This window comes from Notamacropus eugenii, chromosome 2 (genome assembly GCF_028372415.1).
Source record: "Notamacropus eugenii isolate mMacEug1 chromosome 2, mMacEug1.pri_v2, whole genome shotgun sequence".
Lineage (NCBI taxonomy): Eukaryota > Metazoa > Chordata > Mammalia > Diprotodontia > Macropodidae > Notamacropus > Notamacropus eugenii.
Genome location: NC_092873.1, coordinates 337,680,777 through 337,703,285, shown reverse-complemented (window position 1 = coordinate 337,703,285; position 22,509 = coordinate 337,680,777). Strand labels below are relative to the sequence as shown.

Genomic DNA, 22,509 nt, shown 5'->3' with positions numbered 1-22,509 from the left:
CCCTGAACCATCCGACTCCCGCTTTCCAGAACTGACTATATCATGTACTCAGTATTTCTGAGTTCTGAGCATGTTTGTTCATAGTTCTGGATTATTCTGGAGATGTATTTAAATTCACCATTGTTATTGAGTTCCTCTCCAAGGACAATCTCTGCCCCAAAGATACTTGTGCTCCGGTGGGGGGAGATGAGATTTATACATGAGTAGCTACCAAAGAAGGCAGTATAAAACAAATGCCATGGGAGTGACATTTTTACACAGACCTCGCATTAGACTGTGAGCTCCTTAAGACTAGGAATTGTGTTTGACCTTTCTTTGTATCCCTAGCACTTAGCCCAGTGCCCAGCACATAGTAGGGGCTTAATAAATGCTAGCTGACTGAGTAATTACAAACTAAGTTCTATAGCAGAGAAAGGAGAAATTATTTCTAGTTGATATCATATGAAAGGGCTTCATGGAACAGCTAGGTAGTGCAGTGGATAGAGCACCAGCCCTGGAGTCAGGGGATCCTGAGTTCAAATGTGGTCTCTGACACTTACTAGCTGGTCACTTAATCTCAGTTGCCTCAAAGAAAAGAAAAAAAAGGACTTTGTAGAAGTGACATTTACCTAGGCCTTGAAGGATAGTCAGAATTTCAAAAGGTATTCAGGGATAAGGAAGAGGAAGGGCATATTCAAGTGGAAGGAATGGTATGAACAAAGGTATGGAGGCACAATAGAAATGCCAGGGAGTTGAAGAATTTGGCTGGAAGATATGCTCTGCAAAGGGGAGTATATACCCAGCTAAGGCTGAAAGTGTAAACCGGGAGTCAAATGTGGAGGGTTTTGAATGATGGGATGAGCATAGAGTTTATTTTATTGTCATTGGGGAGCCATTTTTGAACTGGGAAGTAATGTGACCAGATTAAGAAGTTATTTTATTAGGCCAGATGCCTCCTAATAAAGGATTGATGGGTGGGAAGAGGTAAAAAACAATTCTGATTGGATGTGGAGAGCTAGGGTGACCAAAGATGACGCTGAGGTTGCTAGCTTGGGCGACTGGAAGGATAGTGGTACTATTAACAGATATACGTATAGGAGTTGATTTATCAGGGGAAACAGTGAAGTTAGTTTTAAACATGCTGAATCTGAGGTGCTGGTGGCACATGTAGGTGGAATGTACGTGTGATTGAGAAGGGAAATTTTCAGTATCCTCAGAGAGCCATAACTAGGAAGGAACAGGTATTTCCCCAGCACACTGACTATTGGGAGTAGATACTATACTTACTACATATCTTCCGTCTAATATCTGGGGAGACAAGAGCTCAGTTGTCCCCTTTCCTAAAGTGACTATGCCCTTGATCTGATTGATGCCCTCAGTCTGACTGCCTTCTGTGTGTAGTGGGTGAAAGATGAACTGACTGAGGAAATAAAGGTTTGAGCTTCTGAGCACATCAATTTATTAAGAAATGCACGCCCAGTACATAGCAAATTGGGACCAGGCCTCCTCAGCTTGGCACTGAACTCGAAATGTAAGGGAAGGCAGATTTTTATGCATTAAAAACAATTAGTCAAATAAGACCAATTAATTAAAAGAATACAATTAACCAGAATACAAAATTAGGTAATCTGATTTCTAATTGTAAGAAAGATTAGGGACTTTACAAGTTTGGGAGGGAGAGAGAGAACAGGGACAATTCCCTGAAATCAGAGAAAGAGGTGTCCCACTTCCTCAAGCATCTGTTTTCAGTCAAAGGAACATGGAAACAATAACTGACTGACCAATATGTTGCCGTTTTTTCGGATGAGACACAGGAGTTGCTTTAGATATAAAATTGTGAGAAAACTCCTTGTCTTTGAATCTGACTGGGTTTCTGGTCAACATACCCTTGGTCCTTAGTTAAGGGTCTCTGAGCAACTGGTAGAGGTGGTCCAGCCTCCCAGCCTTGCAGGGCTAGGTTCAAACAATGCAATAAAGTTTTCTCACAACTCCCATAATTGAATAAAGTTTTCTCACGAAACAGAGAATGGATTAGACCCATAATCGAATAGAAAGGGAACTGAGCTAGATCCAGAATTGAGTCACAAGATGGAGTTATCATGATTCACTCAATTCCCACATGCACTAGCATCATTGTCTGTCCTCCCCACTCCCAACTCTGCAACTGTTTTTTCTAAGATGAAGCTATTTACAGTTCCACTTACTGTCATGGGCAAACTTGGTCTTAGTATTCCTTCAATAAACACCTCAAAAGATATTAGATCATCTACAAAAATGAAAGTTGACCAGATTTGATTTTCTGTTCTTTTGGAGGGAATTCATCAACGGAAGGTCAGCCTCCAGGTGATGATTTTTGGAGCCATAGAAATTCATACAAGACCAGTTGCCAGAGGACCACAATCCACATTATTACAGAAAGACTCTTTTTGAAATGTATTGGCTGAAGGGGGAAGCAGCACCTCCCTGAGATTTGGCATTAGATAACTTAGTTGTCATGCCAGTGATGGGGAATTAGAATTGTTTGATTCTCTGTACTTTTACATGTTTGACACAGTGGCACATAGTGGGTATTTAATAATTCCTTGTTGATTGATTGATTCACATTTTCTGTAGGCCAAGAAATCCTGTCTCTCATCAATAACTCACCAGCAGACATTTCAGAAGGGATTAAGGAGAGCAGAATCAAACCTCCCTGGTGATCCCTTTTTTAAATCTTTTTATTTTATATATATATATATATATATATAGAGAGAGAGAGAGAGAGAGAGAGAGAGAGAGAGAGAGAGAGAGAGAGAGAGAGAGAGAGAGAGAGAGAGAGAGAGAGAGAGGAGGGAGAGGGAGAGGGAGAGGGAGAGGGAGAGGGAGAGGAGGGAGAGAGAGAGGGAGAGGGAGAGGGAGAGAGAACTGTATCTTGGAAGTGTTTATGTGGTTATGTTTCACATATCTCTGCTGCCATCTAGTGTTCGTTTATGATACTTCATCATTCTTTTGAATCCCTACGTCACAGAATCTTTCTTTGCATCACACTTCCTACCAGTGGTTAAGACAAACAAAATCTCATGTCTTCTCTGTTGAGAGGGAACATATCATTTATTTTAGAGAATTATTTCAGAAGCATATTCAAAACTCCCTGACTTGTGAAATCTTTTGGCCAGTGGGAGATATTCCAAGAGGGGCATATTTTGTTCCTCTTTGTAGTCAGTTCCAAGAGATTTTTTTTTCTTTTGGATTTTCCATGAAAGGATCTTTGAATCAAGCCTTGGTGTGCTTAAGGAACTGGATATTAAAGGAGGTTTGCCTTCTGAAATGCAATTCTTTAGAAAGAAAACAGGAACACAGATGGCTGACATGGCCATCCGTGGAAAGCAGCTGTTGCAGGCAACCCCATATGAATGAAGGGGTCTAGAAACCCAGATAATCAACAACTGTGACTCATCTAGAGCAGTTAATGTTTGGCTTTGGAATGGACACAATTAAGTATTGTGCTTTAGAGGAATGTAGCTTGTAGTGGAAAGTGCAAATTAAAAGACCTGGGTTTCCTACTATTATGTCAAGGAACTGCTATGGGGCTTACAGGAACTTATCCAGCAAGGGGCCCCAGGTATGTAGTTTACCTAGGCTCAATCTTGGGGAGAAAGGGACCAGCCTCTGTTTTCCCATTCTCTTAGCAGCCTCACCCCAAACCCAGCAGCACCCTTGGAATGATTTTCTTTTAGAATAGATCTAGGCTCATATCTAGAGCTTCCCAAAAGAAGGAATAGAAAAGTATTCGGTGTACAATATTGATCAGGCATGGAACTGATAGTTATTTCCTACCCATAAAAGAATCGCCAAAATGCCCAAACTCTCACTAACATGAATTGACCATATGAATTAAGAAAGGATTCAGTAACTTAACTCAAAAGTAGAGTGATACTTTCTCAGGAGGCTTAAACGTCATCAGAACATAAAACAGTTTGTAAAATTGGTGATTAAGCATTTTGTATTTCATTTAAGCTCTGCGTTTTCCAAACAGTTACTAATGCGTCTTCTGATAAAACATCCAGGCTTGGGTCAGGACCCTGGTTGGTGGCCATCTTCCACAGTGCAGAAGTTTCCCCTACTAAAAGCTCACCCCCTTCATTGTACCTAGATCCTCCAGACCTCTTAAATTCACAAATTCCTCTCAAAGCTGAATATGTGCATCTCAGGGCATCTGCTCCAGGAAAGGAAACACAAAGTTTGAGCCAGGTGATACCTTGCTTGATTGAGTCCATGCTCCATCTGGGAGCCATAAGGCAGGGGTAGTAAAGGAACACAATCCATCCCCCACCTTCCTTACAAGAAGAGTGACTACTTGCCACATGGGAAAACCAAGGCAAAACGACTGAGCTGGGAACTGTCTCTTCTTGTAAAAGATCCACTGAGTCATCAACCCCTTCAGTTTAGCAGCCAGTGAGGGGATTGCTTTGTCATTTCAAAGTGCCCACATCCTTCACCACTGAGCCACCACGCTGAGGGAAGCTGCCAGGGGGTTGTCCTCTCTAACATTGCCAAATGCTGACTAACCATGACCCAGAGTCCCCAGAAGTTTCCAGGGGAGGTTTGGGTGTAGATTCTCCAGAATGGCCCCACTTACACTACCAGTTATGTGTGTGTTTTGTTCCAGGGGGCAGAGGGGTGGGAGGGCAGACTCATGATTTCATTCAGAATGGAAATTTATAATGAGGGGGAATCTAGAGTCTTAGAATGTTGACTTGGAGCATGAAGAAGTTAAGCCACTTGTTGTCACCGTGTCCTTTGGGCAACCTACAGTTTTGTCCTGGAGTTCCATGTTTTGTCATCACATCATTGTGAGAATATTGATGCTAAAAAAGATGGGTATTTGTAGTGCTAAACACTCTAGAATCATTGAAAATGCCATGCAATTTCCCAATGAAATCATTCATCCTTGAAGTATTGAAATGTCTATAATAGAGAAATAACTGTGTATCTGTATAAATATGTTTGTTAACCTGTTTGTATGAGTCAGCAACCAGGAAATTAACAAATTCCATCCAGCTTCACTTTATTGAATTCTAGACCCAGCTTATGTACCATCTGTCTGTGGCCAAGAGGGATGGACTGATTCAGGAGGCTGTCTATCTAATTTCAAGTCCATAGGATTTAGAGTTGGAAGGGACCTTAGCGCTAATCTGGTCCAAACCTCTCATTTTACAGATAAAGAAACCGAGTCCCACATGTGAACAGTGGCTAGAACCCAGAGCCAGGGAGAACCGAGTTCAGATTCCACTTCAGACACATACTAGCTGGTGACCCTGGGCAAGTCATTTAATCTCTCTAGCCTCTGTTTTCTCATCTGTAAAATGGGCATAATAAAATATTCTGCTTCACAGAGTTGTTGTTATGGGGATTAAATGAGATAATGTTATCTTAAAATTCTATATAAATGCTTGCCATTGTTTCCCATTTTTTAATTACCCAGTGTCATACAGGTAAGCATATCAAAACAACTCACATTTATATAACATAAATTTTATAAGAATTTTTCTCCTAGCAACCCTGTAAGTTACAAGTAGTAGAGTATTATTGTACCCATTTTTCAGATGAGAAACCTGAAGCCCAAAGAGATTAAGTTTGTTTTGCACCCAGAAAAGTGTGGAAGCTCACCAGGAATCCAGGTTTTTTACTGCTAAAACCAACTCCCCTTCTACCCCCATCATCTGGATGTTAGCTGTGGAGGAGAGCCTGCAGAGGGCACTGAGCACATTCTGTAACATCAGACATTTGCCCCAGGTCCACACAGTATGTGATCGAAGGCTGGAGTGATGGGGCTCAGTCCCTACCGAATTCCAGAATCTCACCACCAGTTTGCCCAAGGAGTGATGAATTTTAGCACCATAGCAACTGCTTAAATGTAGCGGGGTTGTAATCCGCGTTGGATGGAGGGGTTACCCATACCATGGAAATTACAGGTCTCCAAAGCACTGAGTTTAATCAGTAATAGAGAAATAATCAGGTTTGCTTTGTGCAGTCAGTGACCAGGAAATTACTAAATTACGGCTGTTTATAGATTTGTTTTCGACTTAATAATACGTTAATGTTCCTCATTAGGGATTGTTAATACAGCAGAAAACACTTTTAAAAAAACCAAGTTGCCTTGTGGCAGACAGGCAAGATGCATTGTGTTGTTTTGTCATTTTTATTTATCAAAGGTTCAACAACAAATGTCATTTTTACATGCTAGCATCCCTTGAGGACATCATCCAGCAGTCAAGTAAACAGCCATTAAGTTGAGAACCATAATGTGTCTGCGCATTATTATTTTGCTGTTTGGACGTTGGCTAGTTGACAGGCCCCAGCCTATGTAGCTGATTTATTCACATAAATTCTTAGTGTATTTTGTTATCACTGCTCTTCCTGTTTCTGCAGTTATGACCGTCAGTCAGTCAATCAGTAAGCATTTAGTAAGCACATACCTTGTGGGAGTCACTGTGCTAAGTGCTAGGGATACAAAGAATGAAAGAAGAAAAAAACCACAGATGCTTCACCACTCCCCAGGGCCATTCTTCAAAACCCCCATTGTTGTCTTGGTGTTTCCTCTTTGCCAAATGATGACAGCACAGCTGTCGTGTGTCTCCACGCTAAGTGTTTCCATGACACACTAAGAAAAATGAATAACTGGTCAACTAAAAGGCTAAAGTATGCAGTGGAAACATTGTGGCATTGATGGATGGGGGCCAGCCTTGGGGTCAGGAAGACCTGTGTTCAAGTCCTCTCTCATACGTGCTGACTGTGAGACTGTGGACACATCACAGCCTCTCAGATGCCAGGCAGCCCTGCAAAACTAGACAGCAGGAGCAGTTGCCAGACTACAGAAGCTGAGGGAGTTCTGCATTCACACAGATGAAATCATAGTTCCAGACTAGGAGAAAAAGAATTGTAAAGAAGAACTTATTCTCCTTAGCAAAATAACTGGCTTCACGTGTTGGCAATTCAACTCACTGAGTGTAATTGGAGAGATTATTTAGAATTATAGAAAGGCCTGCCCTGAAAGAGACTGTGGAACTCATCTAGTCCAACCTGCATATAGGAATATTGCATATAGCTGTGTGTATGTGTGTGCACATCTATGTGTATGTGTGTATGCATATATATACACATTATATATCATTTTAGTGCTATGAGACTATAAATTTTAGTGCTCATTAGTGCTATGAGACTAGTTAGTAGGAGAATCAGAGCCCTATCTCTACTGATTTAGTATAGCATATGCTTTATCTTTTAATATTCACATCAACAAACATAAACATTTCAATATACCAGGATCAGAAAAAGAAGACAGCACATGAAGCTTCCGTGACATGAATTTCTATTATGTACAATTTAACATGACAGCAGCAGAACTGCCCCATTTTTTCTGGTTCATTTTAAACTTTCTTTTGTTCTTCTATGCATTTCTTGTAATATTTTGTGAATGTTCTTTTCTTTTTTACTTTTTAAAAAAATCATTATTACCCACCAACTTCCCTTTGATATGATCCCACCCCCTCCAAATAGAATCTCTCTTGTACCATTTACCTAATTAAACAAACAAATCTGTTCTTTGACGACGTCTGAAAATGTCTATCACCTCTCCAGGAGGAGCTAGGCAGCATACGTTTCATCATCAGACTTCTGAAGTCGTGACTGGCCACTATGGGAATCTGAGTCCTAAGCCTTAGAAAGGTGTTTTCCTCTACATTGTTAGTCACTGTTTAAATTGTTCTTCTAGGTCTGCTCACATCACACCACATAAGTTCATACATGTTTTCCCAGGTTTCACCATTTCTTATGCTATAATAAAATCCCATTACATTTACATCAGTCAATTAACCAACATTTATTAAGTGCCTACTATGTTTCAGGCACTTTGCTAATTACTAAGGATTCAGGGACAAAAGCAAAGTAGAATCAGCCCTGAAGGAGTTTGTATTAAAATATAGAGGGAAGATAATGTATATATATAATATATAGGTTTGGTCAAGGTATATACAAATCCAGTATAAAGCAGTATTGGAGGGGAAGGCAGTAACAGCTGGGAAGAACAAAAATAGTTTCCCATAGTGGGTAGCACTGGAATCCTGAAGGGAACCAGGAATTCCAGGAGAGCATTCAAGACATGGAGGATCACTAGTGCTAAGGTGAAATGGAATGTCAAGTGTGAAGACTGTCAAGTCGACCAGTGTGGCTGGATTGTAGATAGAGTGGATGGATAGACTGGAAAGGCAGGAAGGGCCTAAGTTGCAGTAAGCTTTAAATACCAAAGGAAGAAATTTTTTACGTGTTACTGGAGGCAATTGGAAGCCATCAGCATCTATTGAGTATGAGAATGATGGGATCAGACCTTTATTTTTAAAAAGATCACTTTGGAATTGAGGCAGGGAGACAAATAGAAGGCTATTACAATAGGCCAAGCAAGAGGTAATGCGGGTGTGCACTAAAGTGTTTATTGTATAAGCGATGAGGACACATAGGTGAGAGATATTGTGGATTTGAATTGACAGAATCTGACAACTAATTGAATATGTGAGGTGTGTGAGACGAGTGATTTTGTCCTCAACAGTAATATGGAAATAGGAAAGAAGAGTGGCTTTGAGGGGAGAGATAAGGATTTGTGTTTTGTACATGTTGAATTTGAGATGCCCACAGAACATCCAGTTTAAAATGTCTAATAAATAGTTGGAGATGTGTGATGAGAACTCAGGAGAGGATAGGGTTGGGAGTTATATGCATAGAGATAATTGAACCCAGTGGATTTGATAAGTCACCAAGTAAAAAAGTGTAGAGGGAGAAAGAACTCAGGACAGAATCTCACAGTCAGCACATGGACCATTAGTGATCATGGCACGGATCATGATTGATGGGCACTTTGTTTCCAAGTTCTTTCTTAGAGATAAAAGTGCTGCTGCAGGTATGGATGTGGATGTGGGATTCCTTCTCTTTGCTTTTGACCTATTGGAGGCACGGGCTTAACAATGATATCAGTGGACCAAAGGGTGTGCATATCTTAGTGACTTTTGGACTATCATTCCAAATTGCTTTCCAGAATGGCTGAACCAGTTCACAGCTCCAAGTCAAGTCAACAAGCATTTCTTAAGTATCTTATTATGTGCCAGGCCCAGTGCTAAGGCTGAGGTGTATTTGCATTGTCCACCCTCTTACAACCCTTTCAGCAATTGCCGTTTACCTTGTTTTTTTTCCAGTCTGACAAATGTTGAGTCTCAGAATTGTTGTAATTTGCATTTCTTATTATTAGTGATTTGAGCATTTTTTCATTCGATGATAGCTTGTATTGCTTCTTTTGAAAACTTCCTGTTACTATCCTTTATCTCTTGGCTAGTGGCTATTATTCTTACACATCTGTGTCACTTTCCTATCTATAATGGATATCAGAGAAATTGAGTATAAAAATTTTTCCTGGTTACCTATTTTTCTTTTAATTCTAATTTCATTGATTTTGTTTGTGTAAAAGCTTTCCAATTTTGTGTAATAAAAATCATCCATTTTATCTTTAATGGTATAATATACACTTCTGTTCATTGTTTGGTCAAGAAAAGTGAGTATTTTTTGTTTTGGGTTTTTTTTTTCCCCAGTGGAACTACTCAACATTTCAGTCCTACTGATGTATAGAAGAGTTGTTGTCATCACCACTGCAGCTGTTATTTTTAGAACACATTCTTTATAAGTTTGTAGAATGTTCTAGGGGAACATTCTATGTGTCTCCCTCCTTCGCTGAAACACAGACACACATATTCAGCTCCTTCCATTCTCCCAAAACCCATTTGGGGCTCCAGGGTAATTCCCAACCACTATAGGGATAAAATGCCACTGAATTTCAGTTAAGAATTTGGGGAAAATTGTTTCCTGCCTTGTTACTTAGCCTTAAAGTAGAAGGGCCTAAAAATATAGACTAGAGAGGGATTGGAGAGATTGAGGCTTCAAAAATCTGGTTTGATTCCCTGCCCAAGTGCTTAACATCTTGGAGCTTTACCTACATCTCTGGGCCTCAACTTTTCCCCTTTGTAACCTGGAGTACTATTCCTTTTTCCTTCTTCCTTCTGATTAATTTTGTGACCTTCTGCTTTGGGTTTCTAAGAAGGGCAGCACTATACAAATCAAGAGTCATTCCCTTTATTCAGTCAGATGGTCATTTCAAAACATCCCAGTAAACTCACTAGAAGAGCTACATAGGAGAAAATTGTCCCTGGGCAATGATTTCCTAGGAAGGGAATTCCTAGTCAACTGAGGCTTCAATTTGTAACTCACTTCCTTTGAAGTGATTCTAATACATAGTATGAAGCCTATTTATCTTTGCTAAAGGACAGAGAAAAGCCATGATGTCTCCTACAATTCAAAGCTTTGTATCTAGATCTTTGTATTTGTATCTTTGATGCTATGGTAGGAGTTTAATAAACGTTGGTTAATGTCAGTCCTTCCAGAGAGGAAAGCCAAAGGATCTAAGGGCATTTTGAACATTATCAAACCCAGACAGAGTTCCATGATGTCCTGGTACACATGGGCATGTGCTGTATGTCAGATGATGGGGCCAGTGATTGAAGGTACCTTTCCCTGATCTGGTCCTGATACTTGCTAGGACGCTTGTCATTTATAACTCTGACACTGGGGAAAGGGATAAAATTCACTTTGATGCCAGACTGGCCCCCAGAAAGCAGTACTGGTAAAGGGGAAGTGAAAGGAGGTAAGCCCCTTTCCTGTTTTTAAGTTGGGATGATCTACAGGTTTAGAGTATGTCAACATATATCCAAAGTTTTAGCAGAAAGTATGTGTCCCCAGAATGATGATATGAGCAGCATTTTTGCTAATTAAAGTACTAGGGTTTTATTATCTGTCAGCATCCTCTCTTTGAACCCTGGGTCAGGAGCCAAGTGCAGGACTGCAACCACCCTCCAATTTCATCTCATCTCCATACCTTTCCAGTAATCCCCAGTGACTTTTCAAATGGAATACCTATCTTTTCTCCTACTCTGTTCTCTTTATTTTTCTCCTCCCCACATTCTTCTCCCAGCTATCACCACAACCCATTCCCTGTTTGTACAAGGAGGAAGTCTTGCTCATAAAGGAATCAAACCATAAGCTGAAGTGTTGAATAACTCAATTGAGTGCAGCAGCCACTGGAATGCAGGGATACTTCCCTCCAGATGTGAGTCGAGGTCAAATTCAGCCCCCTGGACAGTTTCCAAACAGGAAGGTAAGGAGAAGGGCACTGTGTCTTAAATTGAGCTGGCTTAACCCCCATTCTCCCCAGCTCCTTTCCTCCCACTCCCAGCCCCCAAATCTTTCTCTACTGAAAAGGAGAAATTTTTAAAACTTAGGATTCCACAAGAAACCAATTAAGATTCCTAAACACAAAGGTATCATAAGCAAAGAAATTTATTTTGGGGCCCAGTCCATCACATCTTAGCAGTCAGATTCTAAAACAGGTAGAGCTGGAACGAGCATAGGACCACCAGAACTTTGGCCCAGGGTAGTAAAGTTCAAGGACAGAATAACTTAGTATCTGTGCTTGTCCAGGAAATTAGAAGGAGCAGAGGAGAGCACAAACTCAGACGCTGGCCAGAGGGCATGGAAACTGGGGTTCTACAGTGGGGTTCAGTCTGTTCATTCTTTCCTTCTTTCCCTCTGGCCCAACCCTTAGCCCCCAGTTGATCTCAACCTAAACCCCTTCTCAGTGGTTCCCTTCCCTCCCTCCTTTTCAGGCAAACCAGCATCTCTTCTGCCTTCTCTCTGAAAGCAGCCAGCACATCCTCTGCCTCTCAAATCAAGGGCAAGTAATTATCCCAGTGCTGCCTTCCTTCCTAGGGCAGCTAGGTGGTGAAGTGGGCCTGAGATCAGGAAGACTCATCTTCTGAGTTCCAGTCTGGCCTCAGACCTGGGCAAGTCACTCAACCCTGTTTGACTCAGTTTCCTCATCTATAAAAATGAGCTGGATAAGGAAATGGCAAACCACTCTGGTACCTTTACCAAGAAAACCCCAGATAGAATCACAAAGAGTCAAACACAACTGAAACAATTGAACAAAACCCTTCCCTTCCAAATACTGTGTGGAAGAGATCCTTGATGAGGCTTCCTTGATGGTAGCCCAAATCCCACAGTTTGGACTGTATTACCTTTGAGGTGCCTTCCAACTTCCCTCTGATATCTATTCCTCCCTCCAACTCAACTGATTTGTCTTAATTATTTCTTGTATTCCGTGTATGTCATGGATAACAGAATTGAATTGAGGGTTCATTTTGGGTTAACTGGTCCAGTTGTGGATGCTTCTTACCCTAGGCAGTGGTTGTCCCAGGCATTGAAATTTCTTCTTATATCTTTGACCAAAGGGATTATCAGCTCAAGCAAAGTGAAGGGATTGTAGCTTTGAGGAGTAGACTCTGACTTCCCAAGAGGCAATTTGGGGGTCATGTGCAAAGGACATGGTCTGGAGAAGATATCTCAGATTTCCCAGTGTACTTTCCAGGATCAAGGTCAGCTTACAGCCATTCATCTATTCAACAAACTCCAGCGATTCCCTGTTACCTGTAAAGATGAAATATTAACCCCACTGTTTAAGTTTCAAAGCCTTTCATAATATGGTCCCAACCTATTGTGTACTGTTCCCCTTCCACACAATGCAGTCCAGCCAAACTGGACCTTTTCTTTGTTCCTCATATATGATACTCCATGACCCATCTTTGCACTGACTATCCCCCATGCCTGAAATACACTCTTTTCTCACCTCTCTGTCATAGAATCCTTCTTCCTTTAGGACTGAACCCAAGCATCACCTTGTCCCCATTATCATTCTCTCTCTCTCTCTCTCTCTCTCTCTCTCTCTCTCTCTCTCTCTCTCTCTCTCTCTCTCTCTCTCTCTCTCTCTCTCTCTGTGTGTGTGTGTGTGTCTGTCTCTCTCTGTCTCTTGTCTCTATGTCTCTGTCTGTGTGTGTGTGTGTGTGTGTGTGTGTGTCTGTCTGTCTCTCTCTCTCTCTCTCTCTCTCTCTCTCTCTCTCTCTCTCTCTCTCTCTCTCTCTCTCTCAACTTCAGTCTCTCCTTCTCTGCTAGGCCTCACCTGCTACCTACAAAAATACCTCTGCCTCCCCATCCTTAAAAATTCATCGCTGCATCCAGGTATCCCTGATAGCTCTTGTCCTATAATGGTTCCTCCACCACTCTCCCCTTTATGGCTAAATTCCTTGAGAAAGCCATCTATACTAGTTCCCTCTACTTCCTCTCCTATCACTGTCTTCTAAACCCTTTGCTATCTGGCTTCCAATCTCATCATCCAAATTAAACTTTCCTCTCCAAAGTTCCCAGTGATGTCTTGCTTGTGAAATCTAATGGTTTTTTCTAAGTCCTGATTCTCTCTAACATCTCTGCAGCATTTGACATAGCTGATTTCCTTCTTCTGGATACTCTGTCTTCTCTTGAGTTTTTGTGACATGTCTTGCCTGGTTCTCCTAACTTTCTGACTTCGCCTTAGTCTTTTTTTTTTTTCTGGCTCTTCCTCCGGATGATGTTCAATTATTATGTTGTCCCTAAAGGGTCTGGATCTGTCCTGGGTCTTCTTTTTTTGTCCCTCTATACTATCTTATTTAGTAGTCTCATCTGCTCACATGAGTTAATTATCTCTGTGCAGACCTCCAGGTGTACATGCACACGCTTCTGTCTGTATAGAGTCTTCTGCTGAGCTAGTCAGGCATTTCCAACTGTCTTTTGGATATCTCAGACTTAGGCATCTCAAACTCAACATGCCCAAAGCAAAGCCCATTATCTTTTCTCCCAAACCCTTCATACTTACAGATTTCCCTATTATTATTGAGAGTGCACTGCCAGGTATCCCAGGCTCACAACATCGATGTCATCATGAACCCCTTACTCTTGTTTGCTCCACGTTCCCAATCCATTGCCAGATCTCATCCTTTCTACTTTCACAATATCTCTCATATACATCCCTCCATTCCTGTAGTCACAGCCTAGTTTGGGACCTCATCTCCTCTTGTCTGAACTAATCTTGTGGTTGTTCCCTGTGCTGCTTGAGTCTTTCCCCGTTCTGGGCCATCCTCCACTAGGCTTTCAAGGCATGCCTATACCTAAGGTATCGGTCTGACCACAACCTACCCCTGTTCAATGAGTTCCATTAGCTCCTTGTTACCTCCAGGACCAAATATAAATTTGTTAAGTCTTTAAACCTTCATAACCTGTTTTCTTCTTACATTTCCAGCCTTCTCATATGTTACTCCCTGTCCACACACTATAATCCAGCTATACAGGCCTACTTATAATTCCTCAAACAAAATATTTCACCTCCTGTTTTTATGCCTTTGCATTGACCATCCTCCATGCCTAGAATGCTCTACCCCTCCTTCATCTCTGAAATCTCACTTTATGCAGGAAGCCTTTCTAGGCTTCCCCAGCCATTAGTGTCCTCTCCTTTCAGACTACCTTCATCTACTCTATTTTTTGGAGGGGGAAGGCAAGGCAGTTAAGGTTAAGTGACTTGCCCAAGGACACACAACTACTAAGTGTCAAGCGTCTGAGACTGGATTTGAACTCAGGTCCTCCTGACCCCAGGGCAGGGGTGCTCTATTCATGTGCCACCTAGCTGCCCGCATCTACCCTTATGTCTATCTTATGTGTACCTAGTTATCAGTATGTTGTCATTGTCATTAGAATGTATGCTACATAAGAGTAGGGACTTTTTTTTTTTTGTCTTTCTTTGGATCTCTAGCACTTAGCACAATTTCTGGCACATAGTAATAAATGCTTGACTGACGGACTGACCAACCATTCCTGATCCCCTAATTACTAGAGCCAACCCTCCCTAGCTGCATTGTACTTATTTGTCGCTCTTCTCCTTATATTGATTCTGTATTTGTTTATTGTGGTTGTTCAGTCATTCCAATTGTGTCTAACTTCATGACCCCATTTGGGCTTTTCTTGGCAAAGATATTGGAGTGATTTCCTATTTCCTTCTCCAGCTTATTTTATAGATGAGGAAACTGAGGCAAACAGCGTTAAGTGACGTGACCAGGATCACTCAGCTAGTAAGTGTCTAAGGCCAGATTTGAACTCAGGAAGATGCATCTTCCTTACTCCAGGCCTGGTGCGCTATCTACTGCTACCTAGGTACCCTTCTGTATTTGTTTATATACATTCTTATCTCCCTCTGAGAATATAACCTTTTTGAGATCAAGGATTTTTTTTCTTTCTTTGTATTTGGATTTCCATGCCCATTGAACAGTTCCTTCCATATAGAAGGCTTTTAATAAATGCTTGTTGGTGAGGTACCTCCCATGCCAGAGTCAGATTGCTAAAGGTTTCGGAGGCACTGAATGCCGTAGAATGAATAGGCCCAGCTTCTGCAGGATTACTCCCCCACCAAGTTGAGGACCTGTTGTAATTCTATCTTGAATTCAGGCTTGGAGTACTGAGTGCCTGCTCAGGTATACATTTACCTGAGCTTTCTCAGGGTCCCTTCCAGGTCTTGTAAAAATTTATACTCAAAAACTTAAATGCTTCTCTCATCGATCACATCAAAACTCAAGTTCCCCTGTCCAACCTTTGAAACCTCATGGATCCTAGGATCCTAGCTTTAGAACCTAAAGGGACTTCAGAAGTCATCTCATCTAGCCCTTTCATTTTCCCACTGGAGAAACCTGAGAGCCAGAGAGATGAGAAATTCCCAGGATCACATAGGTAATTCAAATCCATGTCTTTTACTCTGGAAAGCCAGTGTTCTTTCCACTGTACTCTATATTCTCTTCCATTTCCATTTTTCACCATCTTCATTTCTTAATCACTCGCCATTATAGGCCCCCTTTTTGTTGTCATTCATTTATGATTTTTTCATTTCTGCCTCCCTGACTTTGCAGGTGCCATTATATCCATCTAATACATCACCTTACTATTGGTCTCCCTTGCCCCTGCTACCCCACCAGCCTATACTCTGTGCCAATCCATGTCTCATGCTTCGTAATTCTCCCAAATTCTTGCTTTGACTAATACCACCCATCTTGTAGCGCTTCCGTCCCATGCACTTCCTCTGCACTAGGTGTTCCCTTAAGCTGTTTGTCTTTGCTCTCATTGTTTCGCTCTGTGTGCCTTCTGCTGTGTACCTCCCGTCACAATATAAGTGCCCCAGAAGCAGGAGCCATTGTCTTCTTTTATTCTCTCTTATTTTTCAGCTGCAGGCTTTTAGTTAGCTGGTGTTGTTATTTGACGAAGTGTTGTTCTCGGAGTCATAACGCAGGCAGGCAAAGTAGAGTTTTTCTTAGATACAAAATTTAGAAGGCACTGATAGCATCTCTTGTTCTTCAGCAGCCTAAGAACAACATGGTATTAGCACCTAATTAGTAAGAATTAGCTAAAATTGGAAGCTATTAGATGGCAAGCTCCAATGAACTTACTCCATGTTCCGCCATACTGAGACCTCCCTAGCAGCAGCCTTATGGCAGGGTCCTGGCAACTTGGGTCTCCCTGACAGAATTTCCTACCCTTTCAGCCAAAGGTGTACTTCATGCCGTTTGCCCTGGGTACAATTCTTAATGGGCACAAAAATTCCTAGTTACAAATTTGGATATTTCTGAACCCCTTAGTTAGCCAAAAGTGAGCAGTCATAAGAAGACGCCTTCATATGGAAGACAGAAAGGAACATGCCTACCCCAACCTTCTTGTTCCCTAGCTTTCCCTTAGGGCAGGGGTTCTTAACCCAAGTTCCATGAATTTACTTTTCAAAATATTTTGATATTAATTGATACCAACTAATTTGATAGTATCTGGTACATAATAGGTACTTAATAAATGCTTATTGACTTGCTTTTAACTGATAAATTTCAACATGATTTGTTTCCTGTTAATTTTGTTATTCTTTTTAAAAACATTGTTCTAAGAAAGGGTCCATAGGCTTCACCAGTATGCCAAAGGGGGCCAAGACATAGAACAGGTTAAGAAACCTCTGCGTTCTTGGAGCCTAGTTATCCTGACACCAGTTCAGAAGATGCACTAGCTTAGGCCTATCAATAACTCACCTTCCTCCAGGCTTCCCTCAGGACAGCAAAGAGAAAAGGGAGAAAGACACTGGGCTGTTCTCTCTGCTTCTGGCTCAGCTCAGACAAGGACTACAAGGACTCATTTATGTCATCACCATGCCTCTTTCCTCCTCTGCCCTTCCCCCCATCTGAAGTTAGGACATCTTGGCACAAGGCACAAACAAATCTTTGCAAAGCATTCCCTCTGTTTCATTCAAGGGCAGTGTCGAGGGAAGGATGAGACTAATGAAACTTTTGAGAAAAGCAATGCTGTTTTTCAGAGTTTTCCCAGGGACCAGAAATAGCAAATGTTTTTTTTTTTCTTCTCCACTGGAAAGAGTAATGGATGTGAAGACACAGGCTTCAAGTCGGGATCCTATTAGTGAATGCTTCTATGGGACTCTGGGCCTCAGTGTCCTCATCTGTAAAATAAAATTATTAGACTAGATGACTTCTAAGGTCCTTCTGGCTCTAAATCTGTGAGCCCCCTCCACCATCCTTCCGTAATCCTTCGAGAAATGCTGTCCTATTTTAAGCAGGCTTTAAGTGCAAAAGGAGTAGATCGTTTTCTCAAGCAGAACACCAGCATTTCCTTTCCATGATGGTAGAGAACTTGGATAGAATCTTTCATCTCAGTCTCAGGACCATTTGCTTAATAGGAAGGAGGAAAACAAAGGGGTTAAATTCAGCTTAGGGGAGCCAAGATGTCCTCTTTGGTGAGAACTTCTCCTGGCCTACTACTTCAGGACCTACACCTTGGCCATCTATTTACCTGTTGTCCTTGATGTGCCCAAATCTCTTTGCCCTACCCATTTCCCTCCTCACAAGCCCTCCAATTCTGGAGCCATGATCAAATCAACTCTGTCACCAATCCTGGAAAAAAGGGTGTGCCAATCTATTTCTGCTCAGCATCCCAATAACTTTCTGTACCAAAGTGCCCCTCCCTGGTTACCACTGTCCCTCTCTATATGTTGTCTTTCCCATTAGAATATAAACTCCTTGAGGGTAGGGACAGGTCTTTGTTTTTGTGTTGGTAGCCCCAACTTAACTCTTTGCTTGGTACACAGTAAGCACTTTTCATTTAATTCACTCATCTCTGTCCTCCACATTCCCAAATAATTATGAAAGGTTTGTATTTAGGTATTATTGTAAAATAAGCAATGATTTTCTTGTTTGCCTTGCAAATTTACTCTGAGGGCAGCTCCCCCCAAAAGTTCTGAAAATGTTTTAAGCAGTGGTACATTGGTAGAATAAATTAGTAGACCCTTTAAAAGAGATAATAATTATTTGAATGCTTAGTCCTAGTGTTTTGTTTTTTTTTTAATGAAAACCAGTTAAATTATTATCACATCGTGGATGTGTCCTGTTGCAAATCAGCTGGATAAATGACATGGTCCACCCAGCTCAAGGATTCTCAGATTCCTTGATCAGCTTCTCTGCATAATGAGAATGTTACAATACCTCGTTTGGGCTGTTCTCCCCAGCCCCAACTTGTACTCTCACTTGTGAGTTGGTGACCCAGAGTGTGGCCACCACCTGAAGTTCTAGGGTATGTTATGGGCAACTATCCCTAGCAGTGTGTAATTCATGAGCCCCATGGGTGTGTTTCCCATTAATAATCAGCCAGTAGACACAGTTACCTCATAGCAAAGGCATTTACTACGATGGCAGCGTAAAAATGGTGACTACAAAACATTTCCTTCATAAAGCTGGCCTTGGGAAGAGCGGGCACAAATTTAGAGTACAGTGGTAGTGAGACACATATAGGGACACATATTGATGTTTTCAAGAGAATCTGCCACTCCAGAACTGCAGAGCCTGGAAGTCTTTTCTCTCATCATGCTGAGAGATCTCTACAGACCAATTCTTGATGCCATTGGCCACTTCTCCCACCTGTCCAATGGCAGCATTCTTCCTTGGCCAGGGTGAAGCTGCTTAAAGCTGCTTCTGGCCTTGACTGAAACTGGCCTCTCTGTATCTGATTTTGTGTCTCCCTGATCTTTGTCTCAGACTCTCTGGAGCTGACTCTCCATCTGCTGGATAGGGTGTCCTCTTTCGGGTCAGTAAGCTTGCTGTTAGATGCCATGGCCCGTGGTGGGAAGGGGGAGAGAAAATCCCCCTCCCTTTTAGTTATTTAAAACCCCCAAAGCACTTGTGGCCCATTTTCAACCCAGCCACTTGAGTTGCCTGTTCTGATTCAGTCAGAGAGATGTGGTCACTGGAGGAAACACCTTGTTACCAGATGAAAAAACTACTTCATCATCTGTATTTACCATCCAATGACTACATCAGCTGAGCTTGAGAGGTGGGCATGGAGGATCAGTCCCTGAATACACAAATAAATTTATTTATTTTAAAGATTTATTAAGCAGTAATTCAACAAGCATTTATTAAGTAGCCTGTTACATACAAAGCACTATTCTAGGTCCTGGGGATACACACTATTCCAACCTCAGCCTAGAATTTCCCTTCTCACTACCACCCTTTCTCCTCAGACTTATGTTGGAATTGTACTTGCCCTTGAAAGCCCAGACAGGTTCATGAGCTACATCCCTTTGCCTGGAAGGGGAGCTTCTCCAAACTCTCATAGCTTTGTTCTTCTTTTAATTCCTTATTGCACCCAACTCTATTTTTTCTCCATATTTTCTCCCCTCCAAAACTGAAGCTAGGCTATAACTTAGGACCATATGATGAAAGGACCTAGTGCTAGAAGGAAAAAATAAAGAGTATCTTGTCCAGACCCTTACTTCTATAATGGGGGGAAGCCCAGAGACAGTTGAAGTGGCTAACTTGAGGTCATGGCAGTAAGATGTAGAGCTTGGATTCCAACCACATCCCTCTTTAGTCCTGATGTTGTTTGTAGGTGGTTGGGTTTTTTAAAAATGAGACAAAGCTTGTGACCTCTCTCTGTCTCTGTCTGTCTCTCTCTCTGTCTGTCTGTCTCTCTCTCTGTCTCTGTGTGTGTGTGTGTGTCTCTCTCTCCCCTCATTGTCTCAGTTTGCACAGAGGGGGAAATTTAAAAAAGAAAATATATCTGCTCCTAAAACACACACACACACACACACACACACACACACACACACACACACATACACACATACACACATACACACACAACTTTACCTTGATGATACCCTGTAAAAAAAAAAAAAAGAGTCCAGGCTCTCCCAGGCATTGGACCTATTACCCTGTCATAAGAAAGAAGCCTTTGTCACGGTGAGCATGGTCCTTCATTCAGTCACAGGAGATAATTTGTGCCAGAAAAAAAAAAACCACTTCAACCACAGCATTCTTTGGGACCTCAGTCATCGGCCCCCTTGCTTAGTCTTTTTTTTCCCTCAAATTTTCCTTTCTTCAGTGTCATGCCATCAGATAGGTTGCTGGATTTTAATTCCCTCCAGAGCTGAGGGCTAGGGGCCCAACCCAAACCATCTGGGCCAGGCCTTTACCCAAGTTCCCTGTTTTCATTACCTCATACCTGCCTTCGTACAGATTTGGAAGTCAGAACCTTCCCCAGTGCTGCAGAGGGAGAGTGTGTTCATTGAAGGAGGAGAAAGGCAGCTGGAGATGGGAACGGGTAACTGATGATGAGCTGAAATCATCAATGCACGGGCTCTTAGAGAATGGGAAGGAAACTTAGAAATTATTTCATCCAATTTCCTTATTTTATAGATTAAAAAAAAAGAAAAACTAAGGCTGTAGAGTGGGTAATGAGGACCTTGAGTGGGAGTGAGAATAAGAAAGGGAGGCCAGTTTTCCCATGTGTGCATGCATCCCTCAGCCAGCATCATACAGCAGATGTTTTTACTGTGTCCATCCCTTTCCAGAGTTACACTTAGGATGGAAGGGCTTGGGGAAAGAGGCTCAGCTTTGCACATGAATAGCCCGTTACTGAAGATAAGTAACATTATATGTTAGCCACATGGTAGAGAAAGTAGATTCCAATTAATTTCATCACTTGGGGTGAGGTAGGAAGGCAGTAGTGGGTTATTACTGTTGCCTTTCTTAAAATGTGCAGTTATTCTGTCTATGCCCATAAAGACTTCCATGAACCTAGCATCTTGCTTATTTGTATCCCCAGAGCTTAACACAGCGCCTAGCATGCAGTAAGTGCTTAATTAATGTGTTAACTTATTGACTAACATGAAGTCTGTAAGGTAAGCACCATTTGATCAGATAATCAGGCAAGGTGTTTTATTGTTGGTTTAGTTGTCATTTTTATCTTATTTTATTGATATCTTTTATTTTTATATCACTTTTTCAGAATACTTACCACCCCTTCCCTCCCACACCCCCAGTTAGAGCCATTTCTTGTAACAGATTTTAAAAGAAGGAAAAAAAAGCAAAGTCAACAAACAAAACAACTATGTCTGACAGTATATGTAATATACCACACCCATAATCCCCAATCTCTGCTAAGAAAGCACATTTTCTTCTCTCTGGCCAAGGTTGGTCATTATAATTACACAACAACTGATACCAGTGTTATTTCACTATTATGAATATCATCTTTCTGGTTCTTCACTTAGCATCAGTTAATATAAGTCTCTGCATGTCCAGCCAAATGTTTTAAACACAAATTCAGGCTTGGGGTAGTACTAGAAATTTAGCAAAAACACATCTGGATGAGAGGCAGTTGTTTTCTCATTTGGTCAAGCTGTGCCATAGCAAAGTCATTGTGGACCACGGGCCCTATTTCCCTCCCTCCATCAGGGCTCAGTGTCTTTCTAAAAATCCTTTGACCACTGACTTGATGAGATAGTTCTAACTGCAGGGAGGTCAAATCACTTGGCTGGCTGGACTGTTAATCACCCAAGTAGGGTGTTGTCCAGAACAGCTTTAGATTAACAGCCTGACCTCAGTTACTAGGTGGTGGTGCCCTGTTAGTAATATCTAGACAAACAATGATGCAATTTCTAAAATAACTATAATCTGTGATGATGACTGTGATGTATATGATGAGTTCTTAGTGACTTCACATAACCACTCATCCCTTGAACCATGAATTCATTCTAATTCATATGAAATTAATTTCATATGAATTAGAATTTAGCTTGAATTGTAAATTAAAAGTATATCATTTTGTGTGATATGTGTCCCACAGGATGTTTTCCTCTGTTTTGTACAATCCAAGTAAAAACTTAATCAATTTGATCTAGCTCTCAAATTGAATGAGGTTCCCTATTTAATGCTGTTAGCTGTTTATCTACAGGATCACAGTAATTGTAGTGCTCTAGATAGTCCCTACCAAATAGGGTGGTTGTGAGGGTCAAATGAGACAATTTATTTAGAATTCTTTACTAACTTCACATTATTATGTAAATGTGATTTGTTGGTGTTGTTATCTCACATTACTTTACTTCACACATTTTGTATTCCTGCCAATCTGGAGAACTAAGTGTAGGCCACGGCCCATGCTTGCGTCATACGCTCCTTCCTCATTTCCACATCTCAGAATCCTTCTCAGTGAAGCCTTCCCTGGTCT

At 41.5% G+C, this 22,509-nt stretch overlaps 1 protein-coding gene across 9 annotated transcripts in view; it reads left to right on the top strand.

The window, feature by feature from the left end:
* The window catches only part of SLC39A11 (solute carrier family 39 member 11), a 515,419-nt gene that overhangs the window by 409,268 nt on the left and 83,642 nt on the right, over positions 1–22,509 (top strand). The gene's annotated exons all lie outside the window — the stretch shown is intronic.